The following is a 20,677-nucleotide window of genomic DNA, read 5'->3' on the forward strand; positions in this document are numbered from 1 at the left end:
TCATGCACCTACTAAGATTCTTCAAAAAATTTTGAGAGACTTCTCGGCTCAAAAAAAAAAGTGGGGGACAGTTGGGGGGAAAAGACCAGAAGACAGAGGCAGAGAAGCCATGAGAAAATACTTCTTCAAAGCAGTGTACATTTTAGCTGGCATAAGGAGAAAAGCAAATTATTCACATAATGGAAATCTCAGTATTCATTCTGGGGTGGCTACGTATTTGTTGCATTTGCTCATGTATTACATGCATATGATGTGGCATGGTCATGTTTTATGTAGAAACCCAGGATCACAAATCCCCATCCAGTGGGACATAATTGCAAATGCACTCTACACTTGGTGCGTTCTGAGTCTACAAATTTCCTATATTAAATCTTTTCTTTGGAATACTCTTGTACTTTAAATAGTAGGGGCAGGATCATAAATAGCGGTGACTTTCTCCGTTTGAATATTGCCAGTAAGAAAAGTGGGCTCACTGCCATCAAAGCTTAGTCCCATCCTTGAAAAAGGTCTCCCCAAAGTGATTTATCCTGGGAAGAAGAAAGCCCAATCCTAACCTGCCCCCTTTCCCCAAGGCAACTGCTCCCTTGGTCTCAGGTCCTCTGGGTGCAGGCTAGCCCCTGGCTGGGTCCACGCTGGCCTGTTAGGGCTCACTCCTCAGGCTCTGAACTCAGCAGGGATTTCTCAGATGCTCTGCCCAGCTAGGAATATGGATCTGAATCTGCAGGTTCAAATCAGTGGGAGTAATGCTCAGATTCACTCTGCAAGTGCATATTCAGAACAAGGATTATGTGGAGGGGGCTAGTCGTGCCCACCTTCCATCCCTCTGGAAAAAGACTAGAGCCCCAGCATTATTCCCACCAAGAAATATGTTTTCCATCAGTATAAGTAGAAAACCTTTGTTCTCCCTGGCCACACACGGGGGTGGGTGCATGCACGCGTGCGCGTGCCCACACACACACACACACACACACACACACACACACACAATTTTGGTAACTGTATCTAGCACTATGCCTTTTACCACAGTGGGAGCAATATCGTTTGAGAAACTGATTCCCCAGAAAGGCAGGCTCGGCCCTTTTACACCAGAAAAAAAAAAAAAAAAAAGTACAGAGACCCATTTCACCATCTCAGAGCAAACGTCACCATTCTTTATTAGATTTTCCCTTTTTTCTCTTCTCCAGCAGTGAGGACCCTCCATAAGCAACCCAAATTCTCCTTTTCCTGAATTACTCCAATAACCAAAAGGTAAGTGAGAGGAAGTGATTTTTTTTTCCACGATATCGCTCTGAAGATGTGTTTTAGAATGCTGGAATATCGTCGCCCACTTCCGTGGAGAATCTGGCGGCTGTGACCGACCCCGCCCGCCCCCCCCCCCCGTGGACCTGAAGACTGAAGTCCACGCTGCGTGAACAGGGAAAGTATTTGTAATCACTTCAAATCTGCTTTGTTACAAACCCCTAGGACAGTGAAGAAACCCCCTCAACACCCCGCTCTCCACCATTTCTTAAGCCGTCATTCCTCACTTCAAGCTGGGGTGGAGCCCCTTTCTCAATGCCAAAAAGGCATCTTTTCGTGCCTTCCCGCACAGAGCCAGATCCGACGAGCATGGAGGGGCCTCAGCGGAAAAGCCAGTATGATCGTAATCTGGCTCCAGATCTTTATTTTTTTGATATCAGTCGGTTATTTACTTTTCTTCTCTCCCAGGGCCGTTCAAGGAACTCAGGGGTATTGCCTTCCTATCTAATTCTCCAGCAGCTTCGTCTTCTGCCCTCGAACACCGACGACCTCCTCAAGCCGAAATCAGGCGGAGGGAAGAGCAGAAGCTGAGGGAGGAGCACAGGCTGAGGACTCGCCTTCTTGTCCCGCAGCGGCGCGCGTTCCACCGGGTTTTCCGGCTGGAGACTTTGAGGGGTGCGGGCAGTGGCGCTCAGTGCTTTCTCCTTGTCCTAACCCCAGTGATCCGGAGTCCGGTGGTACGCTCGGTCTCCACGGAACCTTCCGAGCCTTGGGGCAACTGGGAGAGTGCACTCCTCTTCGGGGGAGCCCCAGAGGTTTGCACAGTTCAGAGACAGAGGTCCCCACGTTCCCACCCTGGGACAGGCCGACCCTTATTTTCTCAACACGAACCAAACGAAATCTGTCCCAATGAGAACCTCAGTTCCCAGACCTGGTGGCGCCCGCCCGTCCAAGTGTTTGGTTTTTGGAAGGGAATAGACTCAAAGGGGGGTGGGATGGGGAACCGAATGGGGAGAAATTTGATTTTCAGACATTCCTAGCGGAACTTGTACGTGTTGGCGCCGCACTAGGGCTGGGCATGAGCCCAGCTCCTCCTCACCCTTTCCAGGAGCTGGGTCCCGCTGCAACATCTCCGCGGTGGGGGACGCAGTCGCTTTCCCGCATTGGTCCTCCCGGGACGGATAGCTCCCCAAAGCTTCTTTTGGAGAGGGGCAGTCCCTCTGCTGGCGAGTCCGAGCTGAGGCCCCTGCGGGCTGCGAGCGGCTGGTGGGCGGTGGCGCGGGGACACGGCCCCGCAGCCGAGCCCGGGGCGCGGGTCTCCGGACCTTGCAAGCCTCCGGACCCGGCTTTCGCGTGGACTGGCTGGGAGGAGGAGGGGCGTGGTAAACTGAGGGATTGCTGACACCCTAAGCCTCTGAAGACCGCTCTTTGCAGCGTTGTAACACGTAGAGCCGCTCACGCGTCAAGGCGAGGATCGGGTCCTTCTTAATTATGGCACAGGAGGAATGGGGAGTCATTTCAACCCCGCGGTATCTACACTAATGGATTATTTCTTCCACAAGTCTTTTTCATATACTTGGGAAGCCTTGGCTGCTTTTTGCTTTAGGATTTGATAGACCACCTCCTCTTTCCCGTTTTGTTTTTCCAGCGTTGTGTTCCAACTCATCGCAATAAACTAGGCAGGGGAGGGTGCTTAATGTAAAACTCCAGTGAAACTTCACACATGTATGAAAAAAGTCGTGGGTGTCGCTGCAGAATGGTGCATCTGCGGGGAAATGGAGACGCCCTTATATTTTTAATAGCGAGCTAGAGGCCCGGGATATAGGTAACAGAGGAGATTGAGTTGCAGGAAACTTTGCCTGAGGTGATGGATCCTGCCAAGCTGTTTGCTCTACCTCAACTGAGACTCAGAAAGAGGCGTTTTTTTTTTTTAATTGAAAATATTCAAACTCTTCTTGTGATGACCTCATCTCTGCCAGATGTGTCTTCTGATCCTACCAAAACGAGGCACTTAAAAAAATTAAATTCAGTTTTGGAATTAATCTAATGTAAAATATGATTTTGTTTAGGGTTGAAGAGCCAGGCAATTCTTCTGACTTCACTGGTTTTTACTGGCTTCTGTGTCCACTGGCAAATTTTACTGGAGATTCTTTTCGGTAGCAAAAAGGTGTTTTTTGTTTTGAATGCTGTCCACTTCCAGGCTCCTGAAGACCTGGGGGCTTGGGGCACATATTCATTACACAAGAAGCCAGAAGTTACATAGGGGGAAGGAATCAGTCTCTGCGTGTGGAAGGTCAGTACTCAAGCTACACCAACCTTGTCCATCTTCATGGTACCTGATTGTGGCTACTTCTGTTCTTACCCCAGAGTTCTCTCCATTTCTACCCCCTTCCACCTTTACTCTCCTCTATTCATCAACACACACTATCTGGAGAAAAGTCTCTTTGGGGAGTGATAATCTTCTCTTTGGAGAAAAGAGCACTCTCACAGTTATGCTCTCTATTGTGCTTGAACCATTGGTTCTCCATGAGGCTCTTCCAGGATGGTCTCTATAGCAACTGCTCCAAATCTGGGAGTTCTTCTCCTGGGCTCACAGCTGGACTACATTCCCCAGCTTCCCTTGCAGTTTGATGTGGCCAAGCGACTGAGTTCTAGTCAATGGAATATATATGCCATTTCCTGGACAAACCTTTTAACAAGTGGATGTGTCCTCACCCCCTCTCCCATACTTTCTGTCTCCTTCTTCAGTATGGATGCTGGGCTTAAGGTCCTAGGAAATAGTGGACATTCATCCTGGAAGAGCCTGGACTCACATGTAGAGGAGAGCTTTCCACTGACAAGAAGCATTTGCCTAGACCTTACCTAAGGGAAAAGCAACTTTCTATTGTGTTTGAGACACTGTACGTTTTGGGGTATATTATGGCCACCCAGTCCATCTTAACTAACACACCCTTTAACAGACAAAATGCAACTTGATTTTTATCTTCCATCACCTCTTGTAAATGTCAATGGATGTTAGGCAATCCTTTTTGACCCTTGAATTAAAACCCCAGGAGGCACCAAGACTATTCTGTTCATTCTTGTATAACAGCTTCAAGTTATATATGCAATTTCAAATCTGGAGTTAGAATGTCCAGTCCAGTGTATCTTCAAGACTCTGAGTTTGATTTAATGTGAAATCTTCTCCCTTCCCTAACTTGGGTTGCTGTAACCTACATGCCTGTGGACGGAGAAAAGGGATGATTTTTGGTTCCTCTATTTCTTTTTTCCCTCAAAGATTTTTATTTTTAAATAATCTGTACATCCTAACATTGGGCTCAAACTCACGACCCTGAAGCCAAGAGTCACATGGTCCACTCACTGAGCCAGCCAAGTGCCGTTTGCCTTCTCTATTTCTTAGCCTTATGCTTCTCTTCCTCTATCCTCAGCTGTTGTTTCAGACCCAGAAGCAGATTGAGAGGTAGAGAGAGTGGGGGATGGGCTCAAGCAATGTTTTTTGTAACTTGGTGTTGTGGAGATAAACCAATTAAGTCAAGGCTACTGTAGTGGAAACTACGTATCACTGAATGAAGCAAAACCTTGGCAATTAGTTAATTTGATATATAGACAAGAAGGTGTGGACCTAGAGGATTTAGGATTTTAAGTAGATTTTATGAATTATTTGGTTTGGTATATTTCCATATCTAAATACAGAATCACTGTTTGCTTCACTAGACTGTGTAGAAATGGCCCCCATTGATCCCTTGCAAAAGTGACTAGTATGAAAGCATTTTTTCCAAAGGTAATGAGGATATATTGCTTTGAATTGGTTTAACCATAGTCCCACCCTAACCCCCTCTCCTGTCATCTTCTTAAGATATATAGACTAGACTCACTCTCAGGAAATAAGTTCCCATTTTTGGCCCTTTCCAGCACCAGCAACTGGGCAGTCTCCTTCCTGCAGTTCTGTTTTGCATTCTGCTTCTTCTTTGATGGAAATCACAACAGCTGTCTGATAGTCAGGATGTCTGCCAGACTCCCTGGCACTTTGGAGATTTTGGCATCTCTCTTTATTACCAGTGCCAAGCCACTCGGGCCAGCCTTGGGGTCACCAGGTGGGGAATAACCCCGTCCAGCCACAGCATGCCAAGTGGAGAAAAGACCTGCTAATGATGCAGCTAGCCATTGCCCATGGATACCCCTTGGCTACAATACTTTAGGGCTATCTATGTGCTGAGAAAGGGGAACGTCAGTGGGTTATTCCTTCATTTGGTCAGTTCCAAATATCTAGATATGTGGGGGTGAGTAGATGGATTAACCAGATGACATTTTCCTCCTGCTTCCAACCAGTTGCCTGGCATTACATAGGCCCTTGGTAAGTGTGTGTGCTGATAACTGGCACCAGCATTCTCTGAGCCTGAGCTGGGCAAAGAGCTGAGACTGGGACGTGCATAGACAAAAAGCATTGAAATCTGGGGGTGAGACTAATCTGAACTTGGAAATCTGCTTACCATTGTGATCCGAGAAGAATTTTGGATGTCTACATTTAGTTAACACTAAGCCTGTCTGGAAATTACTCTGGTCTTTGCAAATAATGTAGATTGCATTAAAGATTGAGTTACTCGTCATGGGTCACCCCTTGGCCACTTTCTCTGGATTATGTCCAGTCTTCCCAGTTTTTTCAAGTGTATAATAGGTTATGCTCATCATCATCTACTTTCTGGGAACAGTTGTGGAAAAGGTCTGACAGTGGAAAGGAAAGGCTGTGGGCCCATATAATGAAACATTATTCTGACTGTGAGGGCTGTTAGATAATGGAATGAGAATTGAAGAGTATGACATCTATTACCCTTGTGTAGCGTTTTGAAAACCAGACCTTTCTAATTTACCTGAGCAGAAATGTATGGGTACCAGGCCAGAGACAGGGGCATGTCCAAGATGACCTCTCAAGGCTTTTTTTTTTTTTTTTTGCCTTTGGCTTCTATAATTTTCTGACAACAGCTGTTCCTGTAAAATGTGTCACAGATTCAGTAGCAGGGTCAGGGGCTCTTGTCACTTGGCAGACTTCAACAACATGACCCTGGCAAAGACTTTGGAATAAAAACATCAGGAAAATAAACACTCAATGCTCCATAGCCAGAGGACCGGCTGGGAGCTGTCAGGTTGAAATACTAGTCTATTTGGGAAGGAAAAGAACAGGAGCAAGGCCTCCGACACTCCTCTGCCTCCTAGAAAATACCCCTCTAGCAGCAGGGCTGATGCCAAACATATCAAATTAATTAAGAAAAGAGATAGGAACGATATCAAGGCCGAGCTTCTACTTCAGTCAGTCTCTCAATAAATGCCCTATCAGGAAGAAGGCACTGCTTGCAGTGGGGAGGGAACCACTACAGGACAAGAGATCAGGCCCATCCCTCCCCTGGGCAGCCTCCCCCACATCCGTGTGCAGAGATGGGACAGACACTCAGGACCCAGAAGCAAAGGTGAAGAGACTGAGAGACAGAGAGCAGAGGGACATCTCTGGAGGGAGAGGAGGAGGAAGAGGGGGAGGATGAGAGGGAGGGCTGCAGACAAGAGAGTGATCCCCAAGGAGGGGAGATGGCTCAGAGCTGGGGGGGACCCTGAAATGGTGTTGAGGGCAGAAGTAGGAGGAGACTTCCATCCCACAGTTGAGCAATGGCTTATGCAGTTTAGAGCCCGGAGAAGACAAGGGGTGTGTTGGTGGAGAGAGCACAGGAGTCTGGTTGAACAGAAATTGTGCATCAGGGAATCATGGGGGGGAAAGGCTGGGAAGTAGATGCATTATAAAGTTGGTAGGAGAAGATGAAGCAAACATTAATTTCTGGGTAAAGGTATTTGTGAAAAACATGCTGTCAAGGGAAGATGTCTTTCCTCTGCCTACCTTTTAGAAAAGAGGTAAAATCTAAGCAAATGAGAGTGACGCTATCACCTCTGGGCAGTTTTATGGAGCAAACACTGAAAAAGCAGGCTGTCCCCTTGGTTCCAGTCTGATGTGGTGATGGTATCTGCCAGCTATAACATGAGGATCCAGGGAAGAGCCAGGGGTTGTGCTGTGACATGAGCCTGCCCATATGTCTCCGTGGTCTGTGCATATGTGTGTGTTTAAGGCTGCATGTACATGTCATTATATGTTCTGATTGTGTTTCTTCTTGAACACTTTAGAGGAGCATACAAAACAGCCACCAACAAAAGACATTAGACACCAAGTTAGTAGGTAGCTTGACTGATAGGCTCTGAGTAATATACATCCATGGAGGGAAGCATAATGCTAACCTCTGTAACCCCCGTGCCTCATACACTCATATACATACACACACAGAGATGTTGAATAACATTCATGTATATATTAGAAATGCACATATACGAAAAGATATACCATTTCAGATTTGGATAAAGACATCAGTGCTATGGAGTTACTGATACTCGTTTCACAAGTATATTAAAAAAAAAAACCTAAGAGGGGCGCCTGGGAGGCTCAGTCAGTTGAGCAACCAACTTTGGCTCAGGTCATGATCTCGCGGTTCGTGGATTTGAGCCCCGCGTTGGGCTCTGTGCTTATAGCTAGCTCAGAGCCTGGAGCCCGTCTTTGGATTCTGTCTCTCCCTCAGTCTGTCCCTCCCCTGCTCGCTCTCTCTCTCTCTCTCTCTCTCTCTCAAAAAAAGAAATAAAACAAAAAAATTAAAAAAAAGACTAAGAACAGTAGACTTAAAATAGCATTTAAATCATCTTATTTTTGTCTATAAGAAACAAGAACAGGGGTGCCTGGGTGGCTTAGTTGGTTAAGTGTCCAACTTTGGATCAGGTCATGATCTCACGGTTTGTGAGTTCAAGCCCCCCATTGGGCTCTCTGCTGTCAGTGCAGAGCCTCCTTTGGATTCTCTGTCGCCTCTTTCTCTGTGCCACCCCTGCTTGTGCTATCTCTCTCTCTCAAAAAAAAAAAAAGAAACAAGAACAGCTAACCAATTCCTTCAAACAATATAATGCCCCTTTTCTGAAAGAACTACAAGAAATTAGTCCCATATCTAACCCCCACTAGCACAGTACTGTAGAGAAAAGTGCACTGAATCCTGCAAGAGTCAAAAATACAATAATTAGGTCACATCTGTCCCTTAATAGTAGAATATCCTTTGGTAAGTCATTTTCTCTCTGACTCTGTTTCTTCATCTACTAAATGTGAAAAATGTTTATAAAATCTAAGATTCCTTCTACCTGTAGTCTTAGAATATTTTATATGATATTACACACACACACACACACACACACACACACACACACACAATGTTTTCCAAGTGTCTGGAAGTTTTGCATGGGGAAGAACATTAGAAGGTAACCATAGTTGACTGTAATATGCCTAAACAACCTTTCAGTTCTGTCGTCTAATGACAAAATCCCAAATACTGATATTGGGAAAACCTAGGGGTTAATGACTTAAATTTTCACCTTTCCAGAACTGGTTGGTGTCACACAGACAATACACCTGAGCACGAACAGGTCTATAGTCACTTATTCGACACAAATGTTGGAAATGGGTTCTTTGATTTGATTACATTATACAATGTCAACACAATGGCAGGATTTAGTCAAATCAATGAAAAAATCAGTCACATTGCGATGCACCTGAGTGGCTCAGTTGGCTAAGCAACCGATTCTTGATTTGGGCTCAGGTCATGATCCTGGTGTTGTGGACTCATGCTCCACACTGGGCTTGGCACTGAGCATGGAGCCTGCTTAGGATTAGGATTCTCTCTCTTCTTCTCTCTTCCTCCTGTGCCCTCTCTCTCTCTCACCCACACACAGTCTCTCTAAAATCATAATCATAATCATAATTCTTTTTAACATTTTAAGCAGATCCAGTCTTGGTGTTATGACTGTGTACCCATCTCTATCATAATCCCTCTTCTTAAAAAAAAAAAACAACCTTTAATGTTTATTTATTTTTGAGAGAGAGAAAGTGGGAGAGGGGTAGAGAGAGAGGGAGACACAGAATCTGAAGCAGGCTCCAGGCTCTGAGCTGTCGCAGAGTGATGCAGGACTCAAACTCATGAACTGTGAAATCATGACCTGAGCTGCAGTCGGGTGCTTAGCTAACTGAGCCGCCCAGGCGCCCCTCTGGATTTCTCCTCACTTTCATCCTCAATACCCAGCACAGAGGGTCTGCTTCCATCTCCCAGAGCATCCATGTTCTGAAAGTCTATTAGTATGCCACTGTACCTTAATGTACCACATATGTGTGCCCGTGGACGCACACACAGACCGGCAAATAGTAGCATGCTCTCTTTTGAAGGCTCCTAGTAGAGCACCAGTACTTACAAAACTGTCCCATTGCACAAAGAAAAAAAAGGGGGGGGTCTACAGCTGGTAAACTTCATCCGAACGTCAACAGGGAGCTGATCCCATAACACAACAGCCTGAGATAACCTGTATCACAAAGCCAAGCCTGGCTGTGATTACTTAGCATTTATATAGCACTTTATCTGGGTCCTGTATGTCAGCATCATTAAGGGGAGATAACTCACCAGGAGTTACAGGCGAGAAAAAAATTCATGGCCAAAAAGGAAGAAAGAAGGGAAAGCTTAAAGTATCAGTGATTCCGTAGGGGGTTTGTGGTTGCTCTGGAATGGGGAGGGCCATAGATGCTATTTATAGAGGATGAGGAACGCTCTTTTGTCTCTCCCTTGTGAACAGGAATGACTGAAGTGCAGAAGGAGAGAATGAATTCAGATGTAAGGAAGAAAAACCCTGCCAGGAGACTTGCTAAGCCTGGGAGTTTGACTTAAAGACTTTATCATTTGTCTTCTATAGCATCTTAAATCCCAGGGAAATTATCATCTAGCAAAGATTGTGAGTAATGATTGGAGGGTGGCTCTGTCTGGAGGCAAAGGGATGGACAAGACTGTCCTTTTAAAATGGATTCCAAACCTGGAATTCTATTTTTCAAAAAATAGAATATTCAAAAATTCATCAAAATTTCATTGTGGTGTTTTTATGAAGTACAAATAACTAAAACCTTCTGCTGTAATAGATAAGAATGTAATCATCCAATTAACTGTAACTATGGGAATGTCACTGTAGTATTAGGAGATTGAAAACGGCAGGGCCGCCTAACTGTTGTTCCATGAGAACAGCGTGGGTTTGGAGACAAAAAAAAAACCCCAAAATACCTCAGTTTGAAATTTGGTTCCACCACTTGTTATCTATGTGAACTTGGGGAAATGATTAACCTCTCTGAGCCTTAATTTTCTTATTTGTTAAGTAGAAATTTTGTAGTACATATTAACAAGGTGGACTTTTGAGTGGCTCAGTCAGTTGAGTATCGGACCCTTGGTTTCAGCTCAGGTCATGATTTCAGGGTGGTGAGATCAAGCCCCACATCGGGCTCCACAGTGTGGAGCCCGCTTAAGATTATCTGTCTCCCTCTGCACCTCTCCCCCACTATTGTGTGGGGGAGATTGAAATAATCACTACACCCAACGTGTGTAGCACCCAACAGTGCTCTCTCTCGCTCTCTCTCTCTCAAAAAAAAATTAATGATTTACTATAAAGTACCTGGAAATACTAGATAAAATATAAAATATATTTTACTTGAGAGATTTAATTTTAAGTAATCTCCACACCCAATGTGGGGCTTAAATTTACATCCCCAAGATTAAGAGTCATGCTCTACTGACTGAGCCAGCCAGGTGCCCCTAAAATATTCTGTTAAATGTATAATTGAGAGGCGCCTGGGTGGTTCGTATGCTAAGCACCTGAGTTAAGCTCAGGTCATGATCTCACGGTCATGGGTTCAAGCCCCACATCGGGCTCTGTGCTAACAGCTCAGAGCCTGGAGCCTGCTTTAGATTCTGTGTCTCCCTCTCTCCCCACCCCTTCCCTGTTTGCACTCTTTCTCTCTCTCAAAAATAAAAAAATAAACATAAAAAATATAAATATATAATTGAGCTTGACAGAAATAGAAAAATCTCCCAAGGGATAAAAAATAAGAGAGTTGAAAAACCTGAATGGTAAATGTGAAGCTATCCTGAATACTCCCTACAGTGTGTTTGGGAGTAGTTGTTGATTTTGCTAATCAAAGGGATTGAGTTTTGTTTTATTTTGTTTTATGGTTAAACAGTAATCAGAATATTTTATATGTTATGATTACATGAATACAAACCTTATTTTATTTATTTTTTCCAAGATTTTATTTTTAAATAATCACTACACCCAATGTGGGGCTATAATCCACAACCCCAGAATTAAGAGTCACATGCTTCACCAAGTGAGCCTGCTGGGTGCCCCACGAATAGAAACTTTAGATTGGCTTATTCATTCTTTCCAATTTGATATATTCAACTGGAGTGGATCCTTTGTATTCCGTTCCATTTCTCTAGTCAATACATCTCCTTGCTTTTTTTTTTTAAGGATTGGGTGGTTTTGTTTGGCTTAAAGTTTATTTATTTTTGAAAGAGAGAGAGAATCCCAAGGAGGGCTTGAACCCACAGACTGTGAGATCATAACCGGAGCAGAAACCAAGAGTCTAATGCTCAACCTACTGAGCCACCCAGGCGCCCCTAGGGATTAGGTTTTAATGGTCATACAGAAATAGGAATAAAAATTTGGTCCAAATAAAGAGAAAGAGTAATAAAAATATCTGCCCACTGGTAAAGGGGAGAGGAAAAAGAAGTTTGTTTTGGTCAGCGTTCTGGAAAAGAATTCCAACATATCAAAACACATAATCTAATAAGATGGTTTTGCCTCCCTTTATGCCAGCTTGAGGTTCAAATTTATATGCATAGTGTAGGGATTCTTTAGTTGAGAAATTAATATTAAATTTTTTTAATGTTTCTTTATTTTTGAGAGACAGAGACAGACTACGAGTGGGGGAGGGGCAGAGAGAGGGAGACAACAGAATCTGAAACAGGCTCCAGGCTCTGAGCGGTCAACACAGAGCCCTTCACGGGAATCAACTCACGACTGCAAGATCATGACCTGAGCCAAAGTCAGCACTCAACTGCTGGAGCCACCCAGGCGCCCCAAGAAATTAATATTAAAAGTGATCTCAGGGGCGTCTGGGCGGCTCAGTCGGTTAAGCATTAGCTTTGGCTCAGGTCATGAGCTCACGGTTTGCAAGTTCAAGCCCGCATCAGGCTCTGTGCTGACAGCTAGCTCAGAGGCTGGAGAGTGCTTCAGATTCTGTATCTCTCTCTCTCTCTCTCTCTCTCTCTCTGACCCTCCCCTGCTTGCCTTTCTCCGTCTCTCAAAAATAAATTTAAAAAAAAGTGATCTCAGGCGGGTCGCGTACATGGCTCAGTTGGTTAAGCATCTGACTCTCGATTTTGGCTTAGGTCTTGATCTCAGGTTTGTGAGATCAATCCCCAAGTCAGGCTCTGTGCGGATGGCACAGACGTTGCTTGGGATTCTTTCTCTCCCTTGCTCTCTGCCCCTCCCTCACTTGCTTTCGTGCACACACGTTCTCCATCTGTCTCTCAAAATAAATCAATAAACTTAAAAAAAAAAAAAGTGATCCCAGTTTTGGGGCGCCTGGGTGTCTCAGTCGGTTAAATGATGGACTCTTGATTCCCGCTCAGGTCATGATCTCACCATTTGTGAGATCAAGCCCCGATTTGGGCTCTGTGCTGACAGCATGGACTCTGCTTGGGATTCTCTCTGTCCCTCTCTCTGCCCCTCCCCCTGTGTGCTCTCTCTCTCTCTCTCTCTCTCTCAAAATAAATAAATAAACATTAAAAAAAAAAGTGATCCCAGGCTTTATTGCTTGGCATAAGCAAACGTATAAAACCTCTCTGAAAGGAAGACAACCTCATTTAAAGTCTTGCTTGAGATAAGCTCAAAAGTCAAAATTACAGAGGTGCAAAGAAACTATCCAAAAGAACAAAAGTCAGCAGATACATCAAATAGCAGATTTGGATTCCCCAGAACTTAAGATAATACATTATCAGATCCAGATAATAAAGTACACTTATGTGATTAAAGATACAAAGGAAGAAATTTAAAAAAATTTTTTTTTGTTTATTTATTATTGATACAGAGAGAAACAGAGCATGAGTGGGGGAGGGACGGACAGAGAGAGAGACACAGAATCTGAAGCAGGCTTCAGGCTCTGAGCTGTCAACACAGAGCCCAACATGGGGCTTGAACCCACAAGCCATGAGATTATGACCTGAGCTGAAGTTGGGCGCTTAACCGACTGAGCTACCCAGATGCCCCAGGAAGAAATTTTTAAAATAAGAAAAAACTAAATACTGTTTAAAAAAGAACAAACAAATTTGAAAAAGAACCTAGGAAATTTTTTAAATATGAAAAACATACCAGGGTTCCTGGGTGGCTCAGTGGGCTAAGGGTCCAACTTCAGCTTAGGTCATGATCTCAGCGGGCATGGGTTTGAGCCCCGAATCAAGCTGTGCATTGATAGCTCAGAGCCTGGAACCTGCTTCAGATTCTGTGTCTCTCTCTCTCTGCCCCTCCCCCACCTGTGCTCGCTTTCTCTCTCTCTCACAAAAATAAACATTAAAAAAAAAGAAAAACAGACCGTATTTCATCAACTCTAAGATGTGCTTTGTTCTTTTGAAATTAGGGTATTGCCTGCAATAATTGCTGGCTAAGCAGCCTTTTGGATGTAGTTGTCATTGCCAGTTCATATACATCAAAATTTGCAGAATGGATGACAGTGACTTTGAACAAATCCTGAAGACAATATGGAGCACTCTTGTGAAATGCTACATTACTAATGCTCTTGATGTCATAGAAGATGCCATTGTGTGGAAAAGCATGGAATTTAAAAGATATTAAGAAGAGATGGATTCTGAATGTGCAGAAGTGTTAGAAGTGCCCTAACTCATTTATTTCCTTTATATTTTCTTTTCTTATAAATACACAAGAGTAATAAATTATAAAACCCACGTCTAAAGTCTAAAATGGCTCTTTAAATAGGTAGGAAAAATAGCTAAGTGTCAGAAAAGCATTTGTCTTAGTTTAATTGCAGCAGTGGCTTTCTTAGTGTCAATAAAATAATGGTGTGTCTTTGATATCATCTTAGATTACATGAAGTGCAATAGTCATTGTATCAGACAGAGTTAAGGATTGAAAAGAAATCTCTCTAGGTATTTTAAACAAGAAGGAATCAAGGAAGTTTACAAATCACTCAGTGGGCTTGAGGAGTGGAAGCCAGGGTCACCTCACTATCTTTATCATACCTGCCTTTCACATTGACAAAGATAAGTGCAGCACTAAAAATATCAGAAAAGTGGCTCCTACCTTGTTTCTGCATTCCAAATCTTTCATGAGTACACCTTTTTGGTAGAACCTAATTTGTATCCAGAACCTGGGAAATGTAAGTAGGTGTTTATTTATTTTGCTTTCTAGAGTCTCTCATATGAAAAGGTAAGTAGAAGAGAATAGGAATGTATGTTCAGTGCCAACAGGTCATATCTAGGAGAATCACTAAATATAAAAAAAAAATAGATAGAAGTGTATAATTTAATTAGTAACTAGTGAAATTACTAGTTACAGATTAAAGCCATAATGAAATACTATTATATGTGTATTGTATTGGCTCAAAAAAACATGCTCTTAAAATACCAAGTGTTGGAGAGGCTAAGCAATGAGGGTACTGATCCACTACTGATACTAAGTGTAACAGTACATTTTTAAAAATATGGTACTTTTTGATAAGATTGAAGAAGATGGCTTTATTTGATAAGATTGAAGGTATGCATACCTTTGGACTTGGCAATTCTTTTTCATACTATATAACCCACAAAAATGCACTTCTTATTAACCAGTATAAATGTACCCTAATGTTCATAGCAGCAGTGTTCCTAACAGCACGAAACTGGAAACTACAAAATGTACATAGCAGTAGAATGGCTAAATATTTGGTATATTAAACAGTGGAATATTATATAAACACATGCAAAAATTAAATGAACTATAGGTAAACCAATAAAAAAGTGAGTATTAAATATGTAATATTGGTCCAAAGATCAAGACATAAACATTTATATGCAGTATTTATTTTATAAAGTCCCTAAACAGATGAAACTAACCTATTAGGAATGCATGCTTAAGGGGTGCCTGAGTGGTTCAGTTGGCTGAGTGTCTGACTCTTAATTTTGGCTCAGGTCATGATCCCAAGGTTGTGGGATCCAGCTCTACATGAGGATCCCCTCTGAGTGTGGAGCCTGCTTAAGATTTTCTTTCTCTTTCCCTCTGCCTCTCTTCCCTGCTTGAACTTTCTCTCTCAAATTAAAAAAAAAATGGAATGCATACTTAAGTGATATTTTTTTTAAAAAGCAAGGAAGTGATTACTATAATGGTGAGGTATGTGGTTACCTCTAGTGGAGAAGACAGTTGTGATCAGGAAGGGGCATATGGAGGGCACATGGAGTCTGGAAACATTCTACTTCTGTAACTACAGTAATTAATATAACAATACATTAAATTTTTATGCACTTCTATGTATGTGTGTTATACTTCAAAATTCTCACTTATTTTATTTATTTTTATGTTTTCATTTGAAAGAGAGAGAGTGAGTAGGGGAGAGGGGCAGAGGGAGAGAGAAAATCTTAAGCAGGCTCCATGCTTAGCACAGAGCCCGACATGGGGCTTGATCCCCTGACCCTGGTATCAAGACCTCAACCAACTGAGCCACCAAAGAACCCCATATACATCAAAAAATTTAAATATAATTTATTGTCAATTGGTTTCCATACTACTTCAAATTTTTAAAAGTTTAAAATAAACTAAATACGGGTGTCTGGGTGGCTCAGTCGGTTGAGCTTCTTACTTTGGTTCAGGTCATGATCTCACAGTTCATGGATTCAAGACCCATGGAGGGCTCTGCACTGGCAACCTGGAGCCTGCTTGGGATTCTCTGTCTCCCCCTCTCTTCCCCTTCCCTGCCCTCTCTCTTAAAAATAAATAAGCATTAAAAAAAAAAAACTAAGTGGATGAATCAAAAGAAACCTAGGCATAAGTAAAAGGAAAATTATAGAGCCAAAGGAGAGATATGAGGAAATTGTCCAGAAGATAATATAAGGAGATAAAGAGTTAGAAAATATTAGAGACTAAACCATATGTTGGAGAATGAGATCTCACTCACACAAACTACTGGTTCACAGAGGAGGATAAAGAGAATTGGAGGACGCAATATTCAAAGAGAATTTACCAGAATTAACTGAGAATTTATCAAAATTAATAGAGGATATGAATCTTTAGATTCAGATTTCATGAGTCCTCAGCAGGATCTATTAAACTAAATTCATATCCGTACATGTTGCCATGAACTGAACAATTCCAAGACCAATGAGAAAAGCACAACAGCAAACAGAGAGAAAAACCACATGACCTTCAAAGTAACAATGATATTCACAGCAAACTTTCTTAAAGTAACAATAAATGACAATAATGTATTCAAAGTACTGAGTTAAAAGAAAATTCATCAAGGAGTACCTAACTGGCTCAGTTGGTTCAGGGTCAACTTTGGCTCAGGTCATGATCTCATGGTTTGTGGGTTCAAGCCCTGCATCAGGCTCTCTGCTATCAGTGCAGAGTCTGCTTCAGATCCTCTGTCTTCCTCTCTTTCTGCCCCTTCCACACTTTTACTCTCTAGCTCTCAAAAATAAACATTTTTAATGAAAATTTATCAAGATACTTTTATGCATTCATAAATAAATAAATAAATGAATAAATTTCCAGACAAACGTTTAAAAACAAGTTCCTTACCACAAGTAGACTTCCCATTAATGACATTTTCTTCAGAGAATTTCCGGAAAAATATTTCAATCTAGAAGGAAGAAGTAAATTAAAAATAAGAATTACGAGAATAGTTATGGTGAATAAAGAAACTGGAAAACATATGGGTATTTCTAAACAAGCATTAACTATGCAAACAATAAGAGTGACAATTTGAGGATTTTTAAATGTTTATTTATTTATTTTGAGAGAGAGAGAGAGGAGAGAGAAAGAGAGAGTGCAAGAAGGACAGCAGGGGAAGGACAGAGAGAGAGGGAGGAAGAGATAGAATTCCAAGCAGGCTCCTTGCTGTCAGTGCAGAGCCCAATGCAGGGCTTGAACTCACGAACTGTGAGGTCATGATCTGAGCTGAAATCAAGAGTCAGGTGCTTGACCAACTGAGTCAGCAAGGTGTCCCACCAATAAGATTATTTTTTTATAAATTATAGTAATCATGAAAAGAATAGAAATAGAATATATAACTTAAAAATCAGTAAAGGATAAAATGAATTAAAAATTTTTTTCATCAATTTAATAGAAAGCAAGAAGAGAGACATATGGAAGAAATATAAGTACAAAATAAGATAGAACATAAGAGGGGCGGCTGGGTGGCTCAGTTGGTTAAGCATCTGGCTTCAGCTCAGGTCATGATCTCACAGTTCGTGGGTTTGGGCCCCGCGTTGGGCTCTGTGCTGACAGCTAGCTCAGAGCCTGGAGCCTGCTTCAGATTCTGTGTCTCCCTCTCTCTCTGATCCTCCCCTGCTTGTGCTGTCTCTCTCTGTGTCTCAAAAATAAATAAATTTAAAAAACATTTAAAATTTTAAGAAAAAAGACAGTACACAAGAAAGAAAAATTATCAGTACACTCAATAACTATAAGTGAATTAAAATTGCCAGTTAAAAGACTGAGATTGTCAGACTAGATTTAAGAATTTAGTTATGGGCGCCTGGGTGGCCCAGTTGGTTGAGCATCCAACTTTGGCTCAGGTCATGATCTCACGTGGTGAGTGCAAGCCCCACATCGGGCTCTCTACTGTCAGCACAGAGCCCGCTCTGGATCTTCTGTTCCCCCCATCTCTGTCTCTGTCTCTCAAAAATAAATAAAACATAAAAAATCTTTAGGTATGTGCCATTCTGTGTCATAATGACATAGAATGCTTGAGAGTAAAAGAATAGAAAAAGATACCAAATAAGCTGGTATGGCTATACTACTGTGAGGCAAAATAGACTTTAAAATACATAGAATAGTGCTTACCAGAGGGTGGAGGGAGAGGATAATGCGGAGTTAATGGTTAATATGTACAATTTCAATTTAAGATGATGGAAAGTTTTGGAGATGGATAGTAGTGGTGATTTGAACCACCATGTGAACATGCTTAATGACACTGAACTGCACACCCTTAAATATGGTTAAAATGGTAAATTTTATATTTATGTGTATTGTACCACAATAAAAATTAACTTTAAGATAAAAAAGTAGCCCATACATAATCATAAAGATAACAGTTCACCAGAAAAATACAGCAATTCCTTACTTTTATGTAACTACTTCAAATGCATACAGACAAAACTATAAACAGAAATTGATGAATTATTGTATGTTGGAGATGAAAACATCATAGCCCTCAAATATGTGATAAATTGGCAAACAAAAATTAATACAGACAGGAGATTTGAATAACTAACAAGCGTGCTCTAATGGATATATAGAACCCTTTCTGCAGCAATTAGGGAATACACAGCTGTTTGCGTGTATGAACACACAGAGCATTTCATGACCTCACGGTTCATGAGATGGAGCCCTGTGTTGGGTTTTCTGCTGACAGTGTGAAGCCTGCTTGGGATTCTTTCCCTCCCTCTCTCTCTGCCCCCACCCCACTCTCTCTCTCAAAATAAATAAACATTAAAAATTAAAAAAAAAAGAATGTAGAGAACATTTCAAAAATTGACCATACACTGGGCCACAAAACAAATCTCAAAATGAATCAGTGTTACACAGACTACATTTCTCTGAACATAAGGAATTAATTTAGATAGCAGTAACAAAAACATAAAATCCCATACTTAGCAATTTAAGAACAAATTTCAAAGCATAACTGATAATGGAAGTTAAATAATATTTAGACTGAACAATAGATAAACTTCACAAAATACATGGGATACAGCTAAAATAGCATCAGGGAGTGGTTTATAGTGATAATACATTAGAAATGAAGAAAGAAAAGCAAAGAGCTAAGTTCCCAACTGCAGAAGTTGCAAAAATGTCACAGCAAACTCCCCCCACCAAAGCAGGTGGAAAGAAATAATAATCGTAAAAGTAAAAATCAGAGGGTCACCTTGGTGGCTCAGTTGGTTAAGCATCTAACTTTGACTCAGGTCATGATCTCACGGTTCATGAGTTCAAGCTCCACATCAGGCTTCACAGTGACAGTGTGGAGCCTGCTTGGGATTCTTTCTCTCTCCCCTCTCTGCCCCTCCCCGGCTTGTGCGCTCTGGCTCTCTCTCTCTCTCTCTCTCTCTTTCTCTCTCTCTCTCTCTCTTTCTCTCTCTCTCTCTCCAAATAATTAAACAAACAGAAAAGTGAAAATTAGATAGCAAAGATACAGTAGGAATACTCAACAAAACTACAAACTAGTAAATGTTCACTTACCAAAGAGCAGGTCTCTATAATCAGGTGGACAAGATGACCAGGATCTGTAAATGTCAGTCAGCCTCTTTATCAAGCCACCCAGGGCTTACTAAAAGTCCTCATTAATATCATAACTATGAAAGCAAGATTGGAAATTATACGACAAAACAGATTTTCTCTCACCAAGGCATGTCTGGCTGCTATGTACCTCCTAAAGATAACTGCCAACAGCACAGCCCAATAATGAGCCATACAGTACTGTACCTGAGGGAACCAGCTAAGACAGGTTGATAATAGTGGATTTCTTGCATTATGGAAGAGGTGGTGTTTTGTCTTACTTTTTCTGGATATAGATTTGCCTCTTCTGCCCACAATGCTTTTGTCAGCATAATTCTCCACCAACTTACTAAATGCCTTATTCACCACCATGATGTCCTACACTATTTTTTGCATTCAAATTTCAGAGCAAAAGAAGTGAGGTAGGGTGTTCATGCTCACAGGATTCAACTGTCTTACCATATACTCTATCATCCATATGTAGCTGATTTTATGGAATTGTAGAGTGGCCTAATGAAGACTCAATTACTGGGAGACACCACCTTTGAAGGTTAGGATGCTATCTTTCAAGACTGATTGGGTGAGCCATATTTGGAGATATTTTCTCCCTGGATAAAATATATGGATCTAGTCACTAAGAAGTGTATATAAGGCTGACTTCTCTCACTGTTAAGACATGATGACCTCCTTGAACATTTTTCTTACCTCCCATTTCTTTAACTTTGGATTCTGCTGGTTTAGAGGTATACATTTCCAGGAGATGTTTGTATCTTCCTGGTCATTTTGTACTCTTCATGCCACTGACCTAACAAGCAAAGGGGTTTCTGGTCCAGCTGGAGTGAAAGAGGGTTGTTGCCTCACAATAAGAGCAAAGAGGAGTGTGCTTAAAACCCAGGGGATCCTCTGAGGTGCCTCACAGGACCTCCATGACTATGGAAGATTAGAGCGCCCCTGTGCAGACAGCTCCTTCAGGAATAAAGATTTGGGTCTCTCCATAAGGAACTAGAACCTGCCAGGAGCCGAG

At 42.0% G+C, this 20,677-nt stretch overlaps 1 long non-coding RNA gene across 2 annotated transcripts; it reads right to left on the reverse strand.

The window, feature by feature from the left end:
• Positions 1 to 4,236: 4,236 nt before the first annotated feature.
• LOC115303381 lies at positions 4,237 to 20,447 on the reverse strand. Of its 2 annotated transcripts, none has more exons than XR_003914011.1 (4): positions 20,359 to 20,447; positions 19,618 to 19,661; positions 16,960 to 17,020; positions 4,237 to 4,459 (listed from the first exon to the last, which is right to left on the reverse strand). It is a non-coding gene; the product is annotated as an uncharacterized LOC115303381 (long non-coding RNA). The 2 variants fall into 2 exon arrangements; XR_003914010.1 differs by having other exon boundaries at positions 19,618 to 19,730; positions 20,359 to 20,428.
• Between the last annotated feature and the right edge of the window lie 230 nt (positions 20,448 to 20,677).

Source organism: Suricata suricatta, chromosome 10 (assembly GCF_006229205.1).
Source record: "Suricata suricatta isolate VVHF042 chromosome 10, meerkat_22Aug2017_6uvM2_HiC, whole genome shotgun sequence".
Classification (NCBI taxonomy): domain Eukaryota; kingdom Metazoa; phylum Chordata; class Mammalia; order Carnivora; family Herpestidae; genus Suricata; species Suricata suricatta.